Source organism: Heliconius melpomene, chromosome 18, assembly GCF_056956725.1.
Source record: "Heliconius melpomene rosina isolate 202511_hmr_F chromosome 18, ASM5695672v1, whole genome shotgun sequence".
Classification (NCBI taxonomy): domain Eukaryota; kingdom Metazoa; phylum Arthropoda; class Insecta; order Lepidoptera; family Nymphalidae; genus Heliconius; species Heliconius melpomene.
Window position 1 is genome coordinate 13,995,251 of NC_140406.1, and position 20,067 is coordinate 14,015,317.

The 20,067-nt window shown below is 33.2% G+C and overlaps 1 non-coding gene across 1 annotated transcript; it reads right to left on the reverse strand.

Moving 5' to 3' along the window:
* Window positions 1-16,562: 16,562 nt before the first annotated feature.
* TRNAP-UGG (transfer RNA proline (anticodon UGG)) lies at window positions 16,563-16,634 on the reverse strand. The gene has a single exon. It is a non-coding gene; the product is annotated as a tRNA-Pro (tRNA).
* Between the last annotated feature and the right edge of the window lie 3,433 nt (window positions 16,635-20,067).

Consider the following 20,067-nt stretch of genomic DNA (forward strand, 5'->3'; position numbering starts at 1 on the left):
TATCTCTCCTATCTTTTTATAATATAAAAATATAACACGACTCAATTTGAGTTATAATTTTTATCAGTTTCCTTTAAAATATATTAAATAATAAATAAAATATAAGATACGCGGCGTTGAGTTCCGCCACGCAATAGAAAGCGGAATTTTTTGACATAAGGTTCTCCGCAATATACAGGATAAATTATTAAGCTGTAAGTTTCGAGTATAACTTATTTTGAATAATTATGAAAGTGAATTTCACGATGGGTTATTATAATTAAGCCGATAATCGTTCAATGACCAAGAAATAGGTCAGGCTCATTAGGGTGTTTTTACAGCGAATGAGGCCACCTGAGAAAAAATAATTTTAGTACAGTTTATAGACATTTAAATATTTTGCTGTTTATAGATGTGAACTGTCTGTGCCGTTAAAAACTGAAATCTCAGGAAATAATATATCGGATTACAGGATGCTCATTTACTGAGTAAGGCTATACTCGTATATAAGTTTATCTCGGAGTACTTAAAATTTGTCATATGTCACACGCAACTCTTAACTATGTTCGTATATATTATTGTCGATATACCTACTTGAAAATTTGCATGTCCATTGAAATCCAATGAATATACCTATCAATTTCTATAAGAAACTTTATTATAATTGAATGTAAAATAACATCATAAATATATCACCTTTAACCTTTTTTACTCGCTTCTTATAACGAAATATTTTGGGCTCGAGTTCATTTTGCGGGAATCGACCGCTATTTCATTATCCCGGATATGTATTAATATACATAAAAATAAGCAACACACAGCCGTGTATTGACTTGTGGGTAGATTTATATTTTATAAGCCTTTAAAAGTAGAAATTGGAAAAAAATAATTAATTTTTTAGCCTTCTTGAATGAAAGATAGAGTAATAATATATAGTAATAAGAAGTAACGGTGATTAGGAAGAGAAAATAGTGGTAAGTCTCATCATTTTCTCTTCCTAATCATCATTCACTTTTCGTCCGCTTAAGAACAATTGCGTGTTGGGTGGCGGAACCTAACACCGTATCCTTGTATATTATAGATTGATTCAGAATATTTAAAAAAAAATATAATGGAAACAGTAGTTACCTCACTTTAAATCTCTGATCTGTTTTAACAAAACCTAAGACAAAACCAACCAACTAACATTTTAAACTAAGTAATTAAGCTATTTTAACAAAATTAAAAAAAAAATATCATCCAAGTACAGTAATCATCAAACATTACTTCTGTATAACGGTATCAAAGTCAAAAGTCGATATTAGACATTACTACCATCTATTCATTAAAGTCCCCATTAAAGTCTAAGTACTGATGCAATTTATCTGCGCCAGAGTGGGAGTGGGAGGGGGTCACAGGTCACCTTTGAACCATGATCAATGATCACGGTTTTATAATAACTGTAATATATCATTATGGTTTAAGAATATCGTAGAACATTGATGTGTGTATTTAATTGCATTTATTATTTTAACTGCAGTTAAATTACTTTTTTTATTGTTGAAATAAAAATAGTTGGTATCTACAAGCAGTGGGTATGATATATGGTTATAGTTTGCATTTCCATTATATAACTAAAAAAAAGCATGTATAAGTCTCGACAACGCAATTTAAAATCTTTATATCAACTTTACATATTATATATTACATATTATATATTTATTTATATATTTTTAACTATACACTGTATTCAACCTAGTGTTGGACGAACCAACGGATCAGACACAAAATCCAGCTTTTACAATACTTTATTTATACTTGTTCTTCACAATTCAATTCGCCGGTTCGGAAGGCAGTTCTGCTGAGAAGAGCCGACAAGAAACTCAACAGTTGCTCTTTTCAAAATATATACACTCCTAGTTACAATATTTAAATACTAATTCTAACAACAACTTGTCTTGATAAAATCTGGGAACGTAAAGCGCCCGGGTGCCACGTCGCTTGTCCTTTTATTGGAAACCCATCGGAGCAGACGCAGCACACTAGCGCCATCCAATACTTTCGGTAATGGAAACAATATCAAATGACGTCCCCGCAATGACAGCGACACCTATTGTGTAAATTATGCTAACACTAGTATAGACTCTCCGTTCTCCGTTTTCAATACATTGCGTCTATATAGGCACTCAGTGCTCAAGCTTTTTCTTGTTTTGGAGTGAGAAAATGAAAATAATTTGTTACCCCGAATGGGAATCGAACTCACAATGTATGTTAATAGTCATATGTAGATCATAAATACTTTTAAAGTAGGATGTAAAAACCAAAAAATACCTTAGAGAATAATTTTCGAATGAAACTAATCTAGTGAACTAAAAATATTAATATAGTTAATACAGAATTAAATTATTCTTCACCGCATTATTTTCAAGAATCTACTAATTATTATGAATATATGTAAAAGGTCCACTAATGGACGAAAAAATTATATGGAACGTTATGCAACTGACTTGACACACTGCTCTACATACGGAGGCACGTCTAAAGAATTTGAAAACGTCAGTTGTTCATGTTTTCATCTAACTTTAAGTGTAGATGTTTTTACAAATATTTTTTTATCTCATATACATAAGTGTAGGAAGAGAAAATCTAGTGACAAGACACTGTTCTTCCCCTTCTGCCTGAATTTTGAGATATTCTTTGTTGAGTTATATTGACTCAACGCTGCTCGTAGACAAAAGGCACCTGGGAACCTAGATTTAAGACACTCAGTTCCATTCCCCAGTTTTCGCTAATAACTTGCCTTATTCCTTAATCATAATTTCAATTGTACATGTTAATCAAATGACTTGATAGTGGAGAAATTAAAATTGATCCGGAGTTAGTTGGGAAAATTAAAATCATATAATATAAATAGATAATTGTAATAAATTTCTTTAAAAAGGAAAAATGCAAAGAAAGCGTATTAAGTTGAATGACAATTCAATGACATAGCTTTAAAAAAGCTTTACTACAAATTATAAAAGTAGCAATTGTCAGATAAACTATCAAATTAAACACAATTATTGGAAAAGAAAACTATAATTTTCATTAAAAAGATAAAAGATCCAGCAGTTTGTACACTAAATGGAACTCCAATGAAAGTGTAATTGTACCTAAATAATGTTAGATGATAATTTTTCATAGCCAAAGAGGACTTTTTGGTCATTTTTATCTCAATACCCTTAATTAAAGGGTGGGTTGCGCCGTAAAATAAAGGGACAGATTACGTTAACAATTATTTGAATTAAGCGGCTTACAACACAGGAATTTGAGGGATTTTCGTGTGGTAATAATATGAGTTTTGTTCGTAGCAATTTATCGTTTGTACCGTGTTTGATATTATCATAACTAGGGGGGAAATTAGGTAAAATGGTCTATTGTTAAAAAAAAACAATTACAAAATACATTACTATTAAGTGTTTATAAATAGATTTTAAGAATACAAGCTAAAATTATATCTTAAAATGAGGAAGGCCATATTTTACCAATCAATATTTTTAGTAAAAATAGAATATATTGGTATATTGTAAAAATATTATATATGTAAGACCTAACATAAAAAGCTATGCCTCCAACGTCCCAACTTCATCCCTATTTAACCCTTCATGAAATTTTACATAGGTATTATATGTAATCTTGTTCTACCTTTTTCTTTATATAAAAAAGAACGCTCAAAGCGAAACCTTGCTAGGAATCTTAAACTGTTTTGTTTATAGCTTCACGCTGTCTCAAGCATACAGAAGAGTAGACAGAAGGAATCTAGTGTTGAGACACTCCGTTCCTCTCTTGATGAATCCATACTACGTTCAATTTAGCTAAGCCATATATGGTTATAACTTCCGTCAAATAAATATATTTTTTCAAATTTGTATTCACAAATTAAAAATCAGTAATAGTTATTTTAACGACAACTTAGCCCAATATCCGGTGAGTTTGATCTACCGAAAATCTTCTTCATCATATCAATATAATATTTATTTTGTAACGGAAACCTATAATAGTCTCTTCCGTTCTCAGAAAACCACAAGCTATCTATTCCCAATATACAGTGATTTCTCGGTTTGTGTGTCACGGTTAAAAAAATATTTATAAATAAAAATATTACTTACATTATTAACTAAAGTTTCCGAATATAATGGATAAAGAATTTTTGAAATCTGTTCACAAATGACGAAGAAGTCGATGGATATATATGTATGTAAAATATAATAGAAACATCGAAAATATAAATTACTCCTTTTTTAAGGTCGGTTAAAAAGTGCACTTTGAGTATTAAACACCTATTTTTATAGAATTTAAGAACAACGTTTAGGGCCAGCATTTCAGAAAACTGAATCTAAAGAATAACTTTTTTCTAAGAGTGTGAAGATATTAATTATATAAATTCAAAAGATGCATTTTACCTATACATATAAAAAAATTAAGTCTGTCTGTGATTTTAAAATAACCGACATAGATACGTTTGTATCTACAGGATATTAAAATATAAATAAACAATTTTTTTGTATGTCTGTCTTTCTTTTCTGTCCTTGCATATGTCATGCACGTCACAAAAATGAATTTCTTCAAAGAAAATTTAAAAGTTATGAATCTTTTCAACTTTTATTAATACTTGTAGTTGACTGAACATGATTAAAATAAGTTTATTTCAATATATTGAAATTTTTTGAAATGTCAGAATATAAATTGATTTGTTCACAATACCATATAGGGCGTAGGGGGTAAACCGCCGAATCACTGGCGCCCAATAAGCTAGATGCAAATGTCGATCGTAGGGGTTTTAAAAACTTTAAATTCAATATTTTGAAATCTTTTTGATTTCGATAGAAAATACATTAGGATATACTATAATATATGCTGGATCCCACCTAAATGTGCTGTATCCGACACATAGCAGGATAAGCAGAAGTAACGTGCAAACCCAGCCTTAAGACTTTTCAGTGAACTCGATTACTTAATATTTAATGTAACAATTAAATAGTCGGATCATTAAAGACGTGTAAACGCGACAGTTGTGGGTTCAATTCTCATTCGAGGGAATAAATTATTTTTACGTTCCTTGCTCTTGTATCAAGAAAAAGCACGAAGTTGAGTTACGTCAGTCGCAATGTCTCGAAAATTGGTCGATGCATGGAGAGCGGATTGCCTTGTCACTGGATTATCTTTACCTGCCTTGCCTATATGCGGGATATACCATGAAAGTAAAAAATATTAGATTGCCCTGCTTAATGTGTGTGTGTGTTTTTATACATTTCTATCTCAAAGTAAAAAGTGTACGTAAGATTTGCTAAATTCGTCCTCAATTTAGTTTTATCTTATTACTAGCGGCCCGCTCGCGGCTTCGCCTGCGTGAACTACGTTATTATTAATTTCTGTCTCCATGAGTACCTACGTCCTATAAGTGACGTCCATGCAAACTTTGAGACTCTTAGCATTTGTAGTAACGAAGTTTTATACAAACTTTTAACCCCAAAAACAACCCCTTAGAAGTCGAATATTGCAAATTCCCGTCTTAGCGAGCACCTACGTCCTATAAATAACTCCTATGCAAAATTTGAGATTCCTAGCACATGTAGTTTCTGAGATTTCGTGATGAGTGAGTGACCTTTCGATTTTATATATATAGACTAGCGGCCCGCTCGCGGTTTCACCCGCCTGAACTATGTTATTTTTAATTTCTGTCTCCATGACTACGTCCTATAAGTGACGTCCATGCAAAATTTGAGACTCCTAGCATTTGTAGTAACGAAGTTTCATACAAACTTTCGACCCCAAAAACAACCCTTTAGAAGTCGAATATTGCAAATTCCCGTCTTAGCGAGCGCCTACGACCTATAAATAATTCCTATGCAAAATTTCAGATTCCTAACACTTGTAGTTTCTGAGATTTCGTGATGAGTGAGTGACCTTTCGATTTTATATATATAGATAGCTAGGACACTAAAATTTACTTTATAATCCTTTCCCCGGGCGGGTGTCAAACCAATACAAAATAGACCCAGTCACACTGCCCCCATAGATCGTGAACCATTTAAAAAATATTAGAACAAAAATATTCACTAAAATAGATACTGCTATATATAAATATAGCATATATATATGTACTATAAAGTACATGGGGGCCAGACGGTCATTGCGCCCAACAAAAGATTGAAAAAGTTTATACAATCAATTAAAGCACTATCGTGATCTATACATAAATAGAATTCGCCTGTCTGATTGATATTTTAATATTCCGGTTTCTAAATTCACTGAACCACTCAGAGCTAAAGCCGTCATGACGCATCGGCACCGCGTCAGAATGTAAGCGCTCACAGTTTTGGGTTCATTTCCTACTCGGCATAATGATTAACATATCTTCTTTGCGATAAGAAGAAACTCAAAATTCTTGAAAGCTGAACGGGAAGTAAGGAAATGTGAGGCCGACTCGCACTGGAACAGTTCTTTTCTATTAAAAAGATGTTTAAAAAATCTATATTTATCTAACCTGAAAAAACCAGGGCGGGAACCAGTCATAAAAAATAAAGGAGCATCATATGAATCAACAGTTCAAAGTTAAATTCGTTACGAAGTTGCCAGCCTAATACGTTTACCCATTCGGGAAATTAAATAGATAGGTAATTTGGCAACCCCATTAGTGGGGAAGGGTAGTATGTAAACTAGGGTCGGATTTATGGCCATATATATTTGGCATTATATTACTTGAAACGCTTGTTAAAAGTTTTTTTTAAGAATATTACTTTTTTTTATCTTTTTTATTCACATAAACATATGAATATTAAAGGTATCTCATGACAAGTGTTAATGAAAAAGAAATATATTCGTGAAAATGTTTATATATAAAATATAGGGACTCCAAAAGCCTCTAAAATAAATTTGATTATTCGATTGCTTGAAACTATCTATTATGAATTAATTTACTATTTTTTTTATAAAAAGGCATCCCCTCATAACATAGATTCTCTAAATAGACAGAAAATAAAGAACAAAAGTGATTTAACACCATATTCCTAATAGTAGGGGCGATGACGAACAAAAAAAGCAATATAAAATAAGCAATCACTAACGTAATTCAATTTATCTGCATTTTAAACATTACGCGTAAACTTTTTGCGCTTTCATTCAGAAACATTAATATAGATGAATAGAGTCTGGCGAGACGCCAGTGTGACTACGTATCGAGATTACTATAGACTTTACATTTTTTACGTGAGCTGATGTCGACTATATATTTTTTAACCGATTTAAAGGAAATAAGGTTGTTATTGTGACATATGTGATATTGTTGGAATTGATCGATACAAGGGAAGCAAGGAGAGGCCGTCATGGCGCAGGGGCAGAAGTTTGCGCGTATACGCGACGTTTATATCTTCGATACCGCACTGGGGAGAGTAAAATGTTTTATATTATTATTTCTTCGCTCTGGTAACAAGACAAAACGTAGAGTTGAGTTTCACTATTTAATATTAATTACCATTGGAATATCCGGAATCCGGAATTGGAAAATCCGGAATATCCGGCGGATACAGAGGAACGGAAGTGTTTTAATCTGAATTAAGATAAGAACATTATGTTCCCGGTTGCCCTCTATCTACCCTGCTATGTGCGGGATACAGCGTGAACCTAAGAAAAATGAAGCACTGTCAAAGTAATAGCACACAATACCTATCCTGCTTTGCTTCAATCAAATGCTTTTTAACATAAACTGACAGTAAACACCACAAATGCACTTGTCATTCTCTGACGTTAAAATTTGAAAGATGAAAATAAAAGCGGATTGGTTTAGGCATCCAAGAGTAACGGACGGACAGACAGAGTCACTTTGACATTTATCATAGTAGTATGAATGTAAGTGAATTTTGAGTATTTAAAAAATATACATTACTAAATTAAAAATGTGTATATCGTTCAAATCCATCAGTCGAACTACTTTTACCTTACAAATATTTTTAATAAGTTCGATACCTATATTTTTTAAACAAAGCGCGGTATTAAATTACGCCACTAATACTTTTTTTTATAATTCGAACGTAGAGCGGAACACGGAGTGTCTTGACTCTAAGTAATGTTAGTCTAGCTGAAGCTGGAAAATAAGAGTCTAATGTAAAATTTTCACATGGTCAAGCTTATTAAAACTTAAAAGGAACCATTCTACGTACAAATAATATAATATTTTTTCAATATATCTACACAAAAATATAAAAACATTACATAAACCAAACGAAAATCTAATACTATACATTTTTAAGCGCCATACATAAACGTACCATCTGAACGTATAAATAATTAAAATTTCGAATAAAAATAGTGTTAAAATAGCAAAATATGGAGTAAATATTCATCGCTTATTCGCACGTCCGCACTACTATTGAATACGTTTATGTGATTTGGGTTGAAACACTGTGCGTTATAACGAAATAGTAAATTGAATATTTTATACAATTACTTCGCTATTGTAGAATAGTTCTTTTGAAGTTAAATAAGTTGAAGTTAAATAATAAGTTTTAATTTTTTGCTGGACACTGATGCACTTTCAGACCGCCAATATGCATATCGAAGTGGCCGATCCACCACTCTAATGGTTCGAGAGGTTCTTTTAAAAGTATTAGAGGCACGCGAACAAAAAAAGCAAGTAGCGCTTCTTCTTTGCGACCTCTCCAAGGCATTTGATGTCGCAGATAGAAACATCATAAAAATGAAATTTAGACATTACGGAATTGATGGCCCAGCGCTTAAATTGCTAGTAGACTTTATGTCACAAAGGCGTCAGACAATAGTTGATGAAGAATCTTCTCTTGAATCAACTAAACTTATATCTAATAATGGGGTCCCCCAAGGATCTTCCCTCTCGAATATTGCGTTCACTATTCTATTGAATGATTTACCATCTTACATAAAAAAGGGTGAAATATTTATGTATGCTGATGATGTTGCGGTAGTAGTTGCTGAATCATCCGTCAGTAGCTTGGAGCAAAGAATAAATATTATAGCCACCCGTTTACATGACTGGTTTTCTATTAATGGCTTAATCCTTAACACTGAAAAAACTCAGTTTATAAAATTTAATCTTGCGGGTCGAAATGAAAAACCCTTAAATGTAAAAATAAGCGGAAACTCAATTAAGCAAGTAAATACTACAAAATTTCTCGGTTTTCATGTGGACCATAGTCTAAAATGGGATGAACATATACACCAGTTAATTGCAAAGGTATCCTCGGCTTGTTTCGCACTAAGTCGAGTAGCATCAACCCTAGCCACTGGCGCGGTTCGAGCTTGCTATTTTGCGTCGGTGCAGTCGTCCTTGCAGTATGGTATAGACATATGGGGTCGTGCTGCAGACTGGGAACGTCTCTTTCGAATTCAAAAACGGGCGGTACGAATTATTGCTAAAGTAAGCCAAGACACGTCTGCCCGTCCATATTTTTCACAACTAGGCATATTAACATTACCGTCGTTGTTAATATACAGTATCGCATTATATGTGGTAACAAACTACGAAATTTTTTCTAAACGCAGTGATGTAGCTCTCTATAGTATGCGGTTCCCGAGTCGTTTACTCTCAACTAGTCGAATATTATACAAAATGGCTAAAACTGTTGGAGTTATGGGTCCAGAGGTATATAATAGATTACCATGTGATGTCAGAAATGCTCCTAGTGTAAATGTTTTAAAATACAAATTAAAGAAATGGTTAATCGAGAAATCGTTTTATAGCTATAAGGAATTTTTAGAAATTAATGAGATCAAAAATTAGATAAATATTTAAAAAATCTGTTATTTTATGTATTATGAAATGATGTATTGTTCTTTTAATGTATGATGTATTTTGTATTGCTTGACTTGTAATTCTTATTACCAATAAATGATGATTATGATTATGATTATGATAAGCAACATATGATTACGTAGGTAGTATATTCTAATCCGGTCCAGTAAGTGCGGTCTATCTTTTTGGAATTTGCATAACACTACCTAACACTCTATGTCCCTAAATTGAGAACAAAGTTATGTACCTAACTGTCTCTGCCTCATTAATTATTTATTTTTAATTTTTTTTTACATAAATAATGGGAATGATGCCTAGTTACTATATGTATGTATATTATTCAATATATTTAAATTATAAAATCAAATTCGAACCCACAAATGTCACATACAACTTGTGCCCCTACGCAATACATTGAAAATATTAAATATTTCTTTTCCTCGAGGAAATCGAACCCACTACCTTTCGTGCTTACTGTCCCGCGACTGTACCTGTCACTACGACTCGCCTTTCAATTATTATAATGTCAAAAAATCTAATACTGACAGTAATCATCATCTCATATCGAGACTTGACGAGAAGAATATTGTTTTTTTTATGCAAAAGACCAGTCCACCACCTGAGGTAAGTCATCACCGTCGCCCACGACCCCGTGTAACACTAGAGGAGCTACAGGTGCGTTGCCGGCCTTTAAGGTGGAGATGACGCGCTTTTTGAAGGTACCCATGTCATATCAACTCCCTCGTCATCAAACTGTACGATCACCATGCTCCTATCCGTCCTGTGCGAATGAAACATCTTCCTGCTCCCTGGTTAACAGACGACATTAAAAAACTGCAACATAAAAAAAACACTGCCAAATTGAAATTTAAAACTAATCCCAGTGCTAAAAACGAAAATAACTACAAGAAAGCACGTAATCGCTGCAATACTATATGTAGAGATAATCAACGACGCCACATACACAAATCTGTGATTGAAGAAAAAGACTCTTACAGAGTATGGAACTTTCTTAAATCCATAGGAGTGGGTAAAGCGCAACAACACATTAATCCTCATAACATCAATTTCAATGAACTTAATAAGCACTTCTCATCTTCTAGTGTTATTGATGACACATCGAAACTAAATACAATCAACAATCTCAATGCTTTATCCTCTCCTAGGCATCCAAGTTTTTTCTTTAGTCAATTTGCAGAAAGTGATGTTAAGAAGACCATTCTAGCCATTAATTCTGATTCAGTGGGTGCTGACTGCATTAGTCGTAAAATGATCATTCCCATCCTCGACATCATTTGCCCTATAATTACTTCTATATTTAATTATTCCATTATGTCCAATCAATTTCCTTCTGCCTGGAAAGACGCTCAAATCGTCCCAATACCCAAAAAAAAATAATCCTATTGATTACTCTGATTTTCGCCCAATCTCAATCCTTCCTTTTCTGTCCAAAGCCCTTGAGCGTCTTGTTCAATCTCAACTCACACAGTTCCTCTATTGTCATAACCTTCTAAATCCTTTGCAATCTGGTTTCCGTCCCGGTCATAGTACGACAACTGCTTTAGTAAAAGTAACCGATGATATTCGAAAAGGCATGGACACACAGCAGGTTACACTCCTCGTCTTGCTTGACTTCAGTAATGCCTTTGGCTCTGTAGATTTCGATATCATGCTCGCTACTCTAAGGTCACTTAACATATCTCCTAATGCAATTGACTGGTTTCGTAGTTACCTGTTTGGGCGTCGGCAACGCATACGAATTCAGGATTCACACTCTGACTGGTGTCCTGTCGTAGCCGGTGTTCCGCAGGGTGGCGTGTTATCTCCTTTGTTATTTTCTGTATTCATTAATACTATTTCTCAGCACGTTTCTTCTCTCTACCATTTGTATGCAGATGATCTCCAAATCTACCATCAAGCCAAATTGCCGGATTTACCCTTTGCTATAAAAGCAATAAATGAAAGCTTGGAGAACATATGTGTTTGGAGTAAGTCATTTGGTTTGCGACTGAATCCGATAAAAACGCAGCTTATTATAGTTGGTAGTAGAAAACTTATATCCAAAATTGATTTATTTAATTTACCGCCTGTATTTCTTGACGGTGTCACTATACCTTATAGTAAATCTGTGAAAGATCTGGGCATCATCTTGGATCAAAACATGTCTTGGGACTCACAGCTATGTGAGGTGAGCAGAAAGATGTTTGCGTCACTGGGATCTCTTAAACGGTTACGCAATTTTCTCCCTATACCTACCAAGATTGCATTAGCAAGTACTCTCCTATTACCGATTCTCGATTATGCTGATCTTTGTTATCTTAATCTAAGAGAGGAGCAATTAAATAAGCTTGAGCGTCTTCAAAATGTGTGTATACGATTCATATTTGGTCTACGTAAATATGATCACATTTCCGACTTCCGAAAAAAGCTCAAGTGGCTCCCTATCCGGCTTCGTAGGAATACTCACATACTTCATCTTCTTTACTGTATTCTGTTCAATCCAACTACTCCCCCGTACCTAAAGGAACGATTTGAATTTTTGGGCCGCTCACATCCACGACGTCTGCGATCCGACTATAGTCGGGTGCTAAAAATTCCACAACATTCCTCGTCATTTTATGGTGATTCATTTACAATTACTGCGAGTCGGTTATGGAACGCCCTGCCCTTGATTGTTAGGAATTCAAAAACGTTCCTTACCTTTAAAAAACGCTTAAAAAACACTTTCTAGCCCTCTAAACCTTTTTAACCGTACTTACTTAATATAAATGTAATTTATTATTATTATTATTTATTTTATTTTCATTTTATTTATTTTTTCCCTTGTTTCTATACTAAGTATGTATCCATATGTTAACATAATTTATAAGTGTATATGTATGTATGTATGTAAGTATGTATGTATGTAAGTATGTATGTATGTAAGTATGTATGTATTTATTTATGTATATATGTATCTATCTTTGTGAAGGTTTATTTATTTATTTATTTATTTATATAGTTCTTTGTAGTTGTTGTTTGTTATATCTATTCACACCCTACTCACTATTTACTTATTTTTTTTGGGATTTCCAACGCCTCAAGGTTACCTGGAAGAAATCGCTATTTCAGCGATAAGGTCGCCTATTGTACTATATTCTTTTTCTTGTATTCTACTATTCCTTTTTTGGGTGTACAATAAAGAGTTTTTATTATTATTATTATTATCAACCTGGAAACACTGCCACGGGTAGGCCATCCCACAGTTCCGTGGCGCGTGTAAGAAAGTTCCTACTTTGGTTTTTTACATTCACATTAGATTTTGTTTTAAAATCTCCTTTGTTCATTTCGTGTCTTAATTTCCGTCAAATGTTGTAGGGAAACTCAACGCCGCTTTTGCCCAAGTACCAGAGCGACAAAATAAAAAGAAATAATTCCCCCGAGTAAGATTCAAACCCACAACCGTCCCTTACAATAAGCTTCCCTCCCTACGCTCCCATATACTGTTAATTTATAACTACATACAATATTTTACAGTATTACACATTTTTCATTCATTTGTCAATACAAAATTCAAAACTAAATTCACACAGCTCTGTTATTCATAGCGGTTGTGCGGGTGGCAGTTACATATTGATGACGTCATCACTCCGCCAATCACCACTAATTCTGATGTATTACTTCCACAGTCCGCTGAACGTTCAAGTGCCCATTACTAATAAAATTGGTGTAAATGTACTTATTATATAGTTATACTATTATAGTATATTCTTTTATTATTTTTTTCATGGTTTATTCCGCGTGTAACAGAGTATGCAGAGGAGAGAAGACGCGCCGTTCCCCAGTTTCTGACCAATTTTTCAAATATTTCTTGTTGATTAGAGAAACTCAAAGCCCCGCTAAGTTTTCAAGTAGTTCGTATAATTTTATAAATTTACATATGGGACCATACTTTAAAGTTAAAATTGCACATATTTGCCAATAAGACGAAACGAAAAATAAAAGAAATGCAACGCATTAGTAGCAAATATATACAAAATCATTACTAAAATAGTATTTGAAACGAGTTAGCCCAATATTAGTTTCAGACAAATTTGAATTCCTAACCCGAACTGAAATCAGTTAAGCAGAGTGGGGATTGGTCGTGAGCGATGACGTCATCAATACCTGTCGCTCGACCAACCACAACTTGTCTGGCTTGACTAATATGGCGCTCCTCATTCACTCTTTTAGTGGCCTTTAGTGCTTAAATTATGTAAAAAACGTATCTAGTCATAAAGATATAATAGAAAAGTGAAATGATTTGGAAAAATGCTATAAACTGCTATAAGCTACCCATTCTTCAGGTCCTGCTGCAAAGTGTGAATGAGAGTCATCTCAGTAGAATTCAACTATAGTCTACTAACTTAAGATTACTTACTAATTTAACATTCAACAATACACATATATAAAGAATATCCCGCACATAGCAGGGTAGGAAGATGATACTTGGCAACTCAAGCTCCACTCGCTACCAGAACGAGAAAATATTGAAAATATGAGTGGAAATCGCATCCACAACCGTCGCTCTTACAGTTACTCGCTTGTGCTCTAGCGCCACGGCCGCCTAAAATCAAGAATAATATACCTACTTAAATAGCGAAAAACATTAATACCACTAGAAAACAGTCTAATATCTTACAAAACACCCAAAAAAAACTACAGACCATTACAAAAAACGTTCTATTATGTAGATGAAAACAAATGATTTCATTCGAAGCTAAGCATGTTCTACTCATTTTCGTGAGGGTATCACCTAACGGCTCGGAAAAATTCTGGCCGACCCTAGACAGAGATCGGGATGCTGCGGCACGCGGGAGAGAAGGAAACAACAAGTGTTTGTTCCTTCATCTTCGTGGAAGTAAAGGGCAAATGCTCTGACTGCCATATTGATGTCATACATTGCTTAAATGTGTAGCAGATGTGGCAGCCAGTCTTAAGTTCACTAGAATTTTCTCATTTTATGTAGTATATTCTATAATCCTGTAAAAGATATAAATATAAAGTCGTTTGTTAGAAAAATTAGAGGTCATAATTTGATGTATTTTATGTGTTGAGGTGAACTTTTCATATAATATTCATTATCTATAAAAGCGGCAAAATATCATGTTGGTTGTATGGGACCTTTAAATATTTATTTTATTCTATTGCCGTTATAATAACAAAGACATTTGTTTCGAAAATTTCACAGTATTCACAGTTTCTCATAAGCTGTGAGAGTTACTCACAGCTTATGAGATAGAGCCTGGTGACAGACAGACGGACGGAAAGCGGAGTCATTAGACACCTACATATATCCACTATAAACTAAATCAAATATTTAATTATAATTTACGATTAAATCACAGCCGTCTCACATCTTATCCTGCATAACGTTGTAACTACTAAAACTAGTAACGTAACTCTCACAACTTTCCTTATTGACTAGAATGTTGTTACTCCCACGCAGTCAGTACTGTAAAGAAATTTCTATACAATTTATAACCTGGAACACATCTATAATGGCACTTCTAAGCACTAGTACTCGTAAAAAGTACGATAACTGTATAGCCTCATAAATTATAATAAGTAGTAAGTACTTATATATTTATAGAGGCCAGTCGCGACGCAGGGGTACAAGCGTGCAACTGTAAACGTGACAGGTCGTGGATTCGATTCCCACTCGAGGAAATTAATTATGATATATTTTCATTTCTATGCTCTGGTAAAGAGGAAAAGTGCGACTTGAACAAGCAATGTCTTAAAAAATAGGCAGGAAGTGGGGAACAGTGTCTTAACATTAGGTTCCTTTAGTCTACTCTGCCATAGATATGCGGGATACTGCGTGAAATTAATTTCAATACTTTACATAGCGGTGTACCGACTGGGAACAGAACAGACAGTTATTTAAGCTAACTAACACAAAAATAATTTTTAAATTCAACCCAGTAGTTCCTGAGATTAGCACGTTCAAACAAACAAGGTTTTCAGCTCTATAATATAAAATATAATATTACTATCATACAAAAATAGACCAAGCTTATATAGCTTATATTATATAACAAAGAACCTCTATTCTTAACTTTCTGCCAAATTAGGGATAACGTGTTTTGCAGGTTACTAACGCTGACTACTTATTTTAGGAATTTTAATTTCCCCCCAGCTAAGGGGACTTAAGTATCATATAAGTACTTCAAGGGCAGGGGTTATAGAGCCTCGTTTCTGCTGACAAAGCAACTAGGGGAAAAAGCTGGAGAAAATGTGAAGTAATTGTTATAAAAATTGTATTATACTTGTATAAGGTTAAAAGTGAATGAACTTTATATTTTTTTAATGAATCTTGCAGAGTTAGTGAGAGGAATCAAAAATGTGGATTTCTCTCCTTTTTTTGTTGTCATAATCCAGCCTACCGTGGGCTACTTAGTGAAAATGCTTTTACAAAAAATCACTCCATTTTACAGCCTCATTCCTTTCGGAAGAATGATTATTTTCATTTTTTCGCTCTGATAACAAGACAAACCACAGGGTAGAGTTCCGCCACTCAACACGTAATATCTCGAAAATTGGCAATATGTGGGGAACGGAATGTTAGTCTCAACATTAGGTTCCTTCCTACAAAAATCTCCGAAGGTTATATATTTTCACATCTTGATAATGATATCAAATGCATTAAAAAAAATTCAACTAGTATTAAAAATATTGAAAATTTAATATAATTTAATGAAGTAAATAAGATGTAAATAAAATTAATAACATCTTAGCGTAAAGTAAATAAAAATTGTATAAAAAAATTTAAAAAAATGGGCTCGTCCGGGATTTGAACCCGGGACCTCTCGCACCCAAAGCGAGAATCATACCCCTAGACCAACGAGCCGCTCGACGAGACTTTCAAAATTAAAACATTGATAGTACGAAAATAACTTAAATATGTAGATATATATATATATATATATATGTACATAATATGTATTATATTAATTAATATAGAGAGATCCCCGAGATCAAATGGTAACAACTAAGAATTGTGTATAACATTTATGATTATATCAATTTACATAAGTACTTTCTGAGTATAGTGAGTATAGCCTGTGCAACCAAACAATTATAATATTAGTATAAAAGTTGAGTCAATGGAATGACTTGAATTTGAATCCTCACCTATCTCACCAGACATGCTATAACCACCACTCCATAAGCCACAAAACATAATCAAATGCGAAATTAATTTAAAATCTAATTCATACAAATTCTAAACCAACAAATTAAGTAAATAGGCGGTAATTTAGTAATATATCATCAGGGAGAGCGTATAAAGCCGTCCACGGATGTAGTTACGCGGAATTGCCGTTTGATTTGTTTATGACGTCACAATAAGCCCACTGTGTAATTAACCGCGGACTGGTTTACTCTACGAGTATATGATGTGGGAAAATTGTCAAATATATAGTGTCAATACTTGTTTTTCGAAAGTGAGGCGCGGAGTGTCTTAGCGTATTGTAAGATTTTTTTTAGTTCTACGCTTTATCTCTATTGCCTCGGTTCCTACAAATTGCTTTCGCCTCATTTACTGTCATCAACTTCTTCATACATGCACTCCGGGAGGTCGTCACGATTTCTATATTTTTCCACAAAAATGTTAAGATATTATTATACTAAATACGAAGAGGCAAATATTTTCTTAATCTTCATTCATTTTCACTACCTCTTGAATACAAATGTGAGTAATAAAAATATTTTTTTTTTTTGTTGCTACGCATATTATTACGTTAAATTGCCATTCGGTATGCTTATGACGTCACAATAGTACAACTACAAACTTATCATGAAGTAGTTTAAACATGATTTTCGTGTTGAGTCATACTTTTTTTTACTTTTGAAATGAAAGTAATCTATATATATAAAAGGACTTGTCCTCACTGACTGAGGTAAGACGCACGCACAGCCGTAACCGCTGATGGTAGAAACGTTAAATTTGGACAGATGTTTACTTTTGTAATCTGGACATCCACTAAGAAGGGATTTTGGAAAATTTTAACCCTAAAGGGGCGAAATAGGGGTTGAAAGTTTGTATGGAAAATTTTTTAAATCGGCACCGATTTTTATAAAATTTGAAATTTAGATTTATAAAAGTATTTAATTGAACACGTGCTTCATCGTTTTCTAGAATTTACCCCCTAAGGGTGCCAATAAGGGGTTGAAAGTTTATATAGATTTTTTTTTAAGTCGGCACCAATTTTTATAAAATTTGAAATTGAAACTCTTAAAAGTATTTAATTGAACACATGTTTCATGGTTTTCTAGAATTCTTTCCCTAAGGGTGCAAATAAGGGGTTGAAAGTTTGTATGGAAAATCTTTAAATCGCCACCGATTTGTATTAAATTTGAAATTTAGACTCTTAAAAATATTTCATTGAACATATGTTTCGTGGTTTATTAGAATTCACCCGTAAATAAGTAAGCGAAGCTGCGCGCGTCCGCTAGTTATTAATAAGAGTATGTATTTTTCTATATTTTAAGATGTCATTATATGTAATTTGATTTAATAATTGAAAAGGTTGAACATACCCTGCAACTTGATGGGCAACTCGCACCACCAATGGACTGGGCAGTAGTTTCTTCTCTAGTTTATTGTATTTAGCTATAGCATATAGCGTAGCCTTACCGCTTAAAATAAATATGTATATTTTAAATGTCAACATTTCTTCGCTGTCGCAGAATTTTAATTTGTAGCCACCATAAATCACGACTAAGCGCCCATGACGTCATACTAAATTTTATATTGAGGTTTTGATACTATGCTATTTCTGCTATATCTACATTCTTTTCTTATGCATTCTGTATAAGAATAAAATTGATTATTCTTAATTTTTTTTATTATAGAGTTATATGCAGAAAGCAGAGATACACGTCACTCCGTTCTTCACTTTTCACTTATTTTAAAGAAACACACAAAGACTATACAAATATCTTTCGATTTCATAAATAAAAATTAAAAAAAGTCGAAACATTAGGTGCTTAGTGGTGGACATCAAAGCTCCTCTTTGTCTCCGAGTGGAAATCGAACCCACAACCATCAAGTAGACAGAGCGCTGCAGCACGACAACCTAACTCTTTTTTCCTCTTTTATAAACAATATTATATATAAAACGACAAAAGCACATCTAATTAACAGACATCTCCAAGGAAATTAATTATAAACTTCTAGGTAGCTAATTAAAAATATAAACTCCATTCTATTTACTGGAGAGGCATTTGAAAATCCTTAAATACGTATTGTTTATGCAAAGAGAGACAAGGTACGACCAACTTCGCCGGGTCATCAGTTATTCTATAAAGTTTGGACTGTCCGTAGTACTCAGTATGGAAAGTTTTAGATAAGTAGGCAAGCTGTATGAATAATGCATGGATGTAATTTCATTATTCGATTACACTACGTGACAAGTTTAGTCATTTTAAAATGGATTTTGTAGGCAGTTTTGGTAGTGAAGGAAGATGGGGGGAGAGTTTTGGTTTTGTCTGTGGTATTTATTCTAAAATCTCAAATTTTGTAAGAAATGGTGTAATATTTTCATATAATATTTTAATACTCCCTTAATATGATTTTACAGGATATAATATGTAGTTATTAACTAACTGTAACTTATATTTTAAAACTAAAGTATTTTAAATTTCAATGTTTCGAGTACCTAAGGCAATTCTTATTGATCTGATTAACACTAAAAATTTATAAATTTTATTATATTTTATTTATAATTGTTATAATAACAGCTAAGATAATTCAAGCACAAAACTATGAGTAGGATCCAACCTTACGACTGCACCTACAGGCATGAATAAAAAAATTTAGATGCCATAATATACTTAAATCCTAAACTATAAAATCTTATATTATTGGAATGAACGCATATAACAGTAGTAAAATTTTCATTATAGTTATTCGGTAAGGCAAGATCGAATAACAGTCATTTTGGCCAAACATTAAATTATCTATATTTATATTACTACTAGCGGCCCCCGCGCGGCTTCGCCCGCTTCTTTTTTTGGAGTTAATAAATCTTAATTTAAATCTTTCGAGATTTTATAAAATCGTTCGCAAAAATTATAATATTGAATCAAGAAATGTTTACTTATTTCATAACTATCTAAATAGGTAAAAATGGCTTTTCCTGCGGATAAATAATAGCCTATGATGCTGCTTCAAAATCAATAAAAAAACTGCTAAGAATCGGTTCTGCTGTTCCAGATAATCTTAGAAAAATAAATAAACAGCAAGACAGACAAAATTGTTAAAATTGATTATTTGTGTT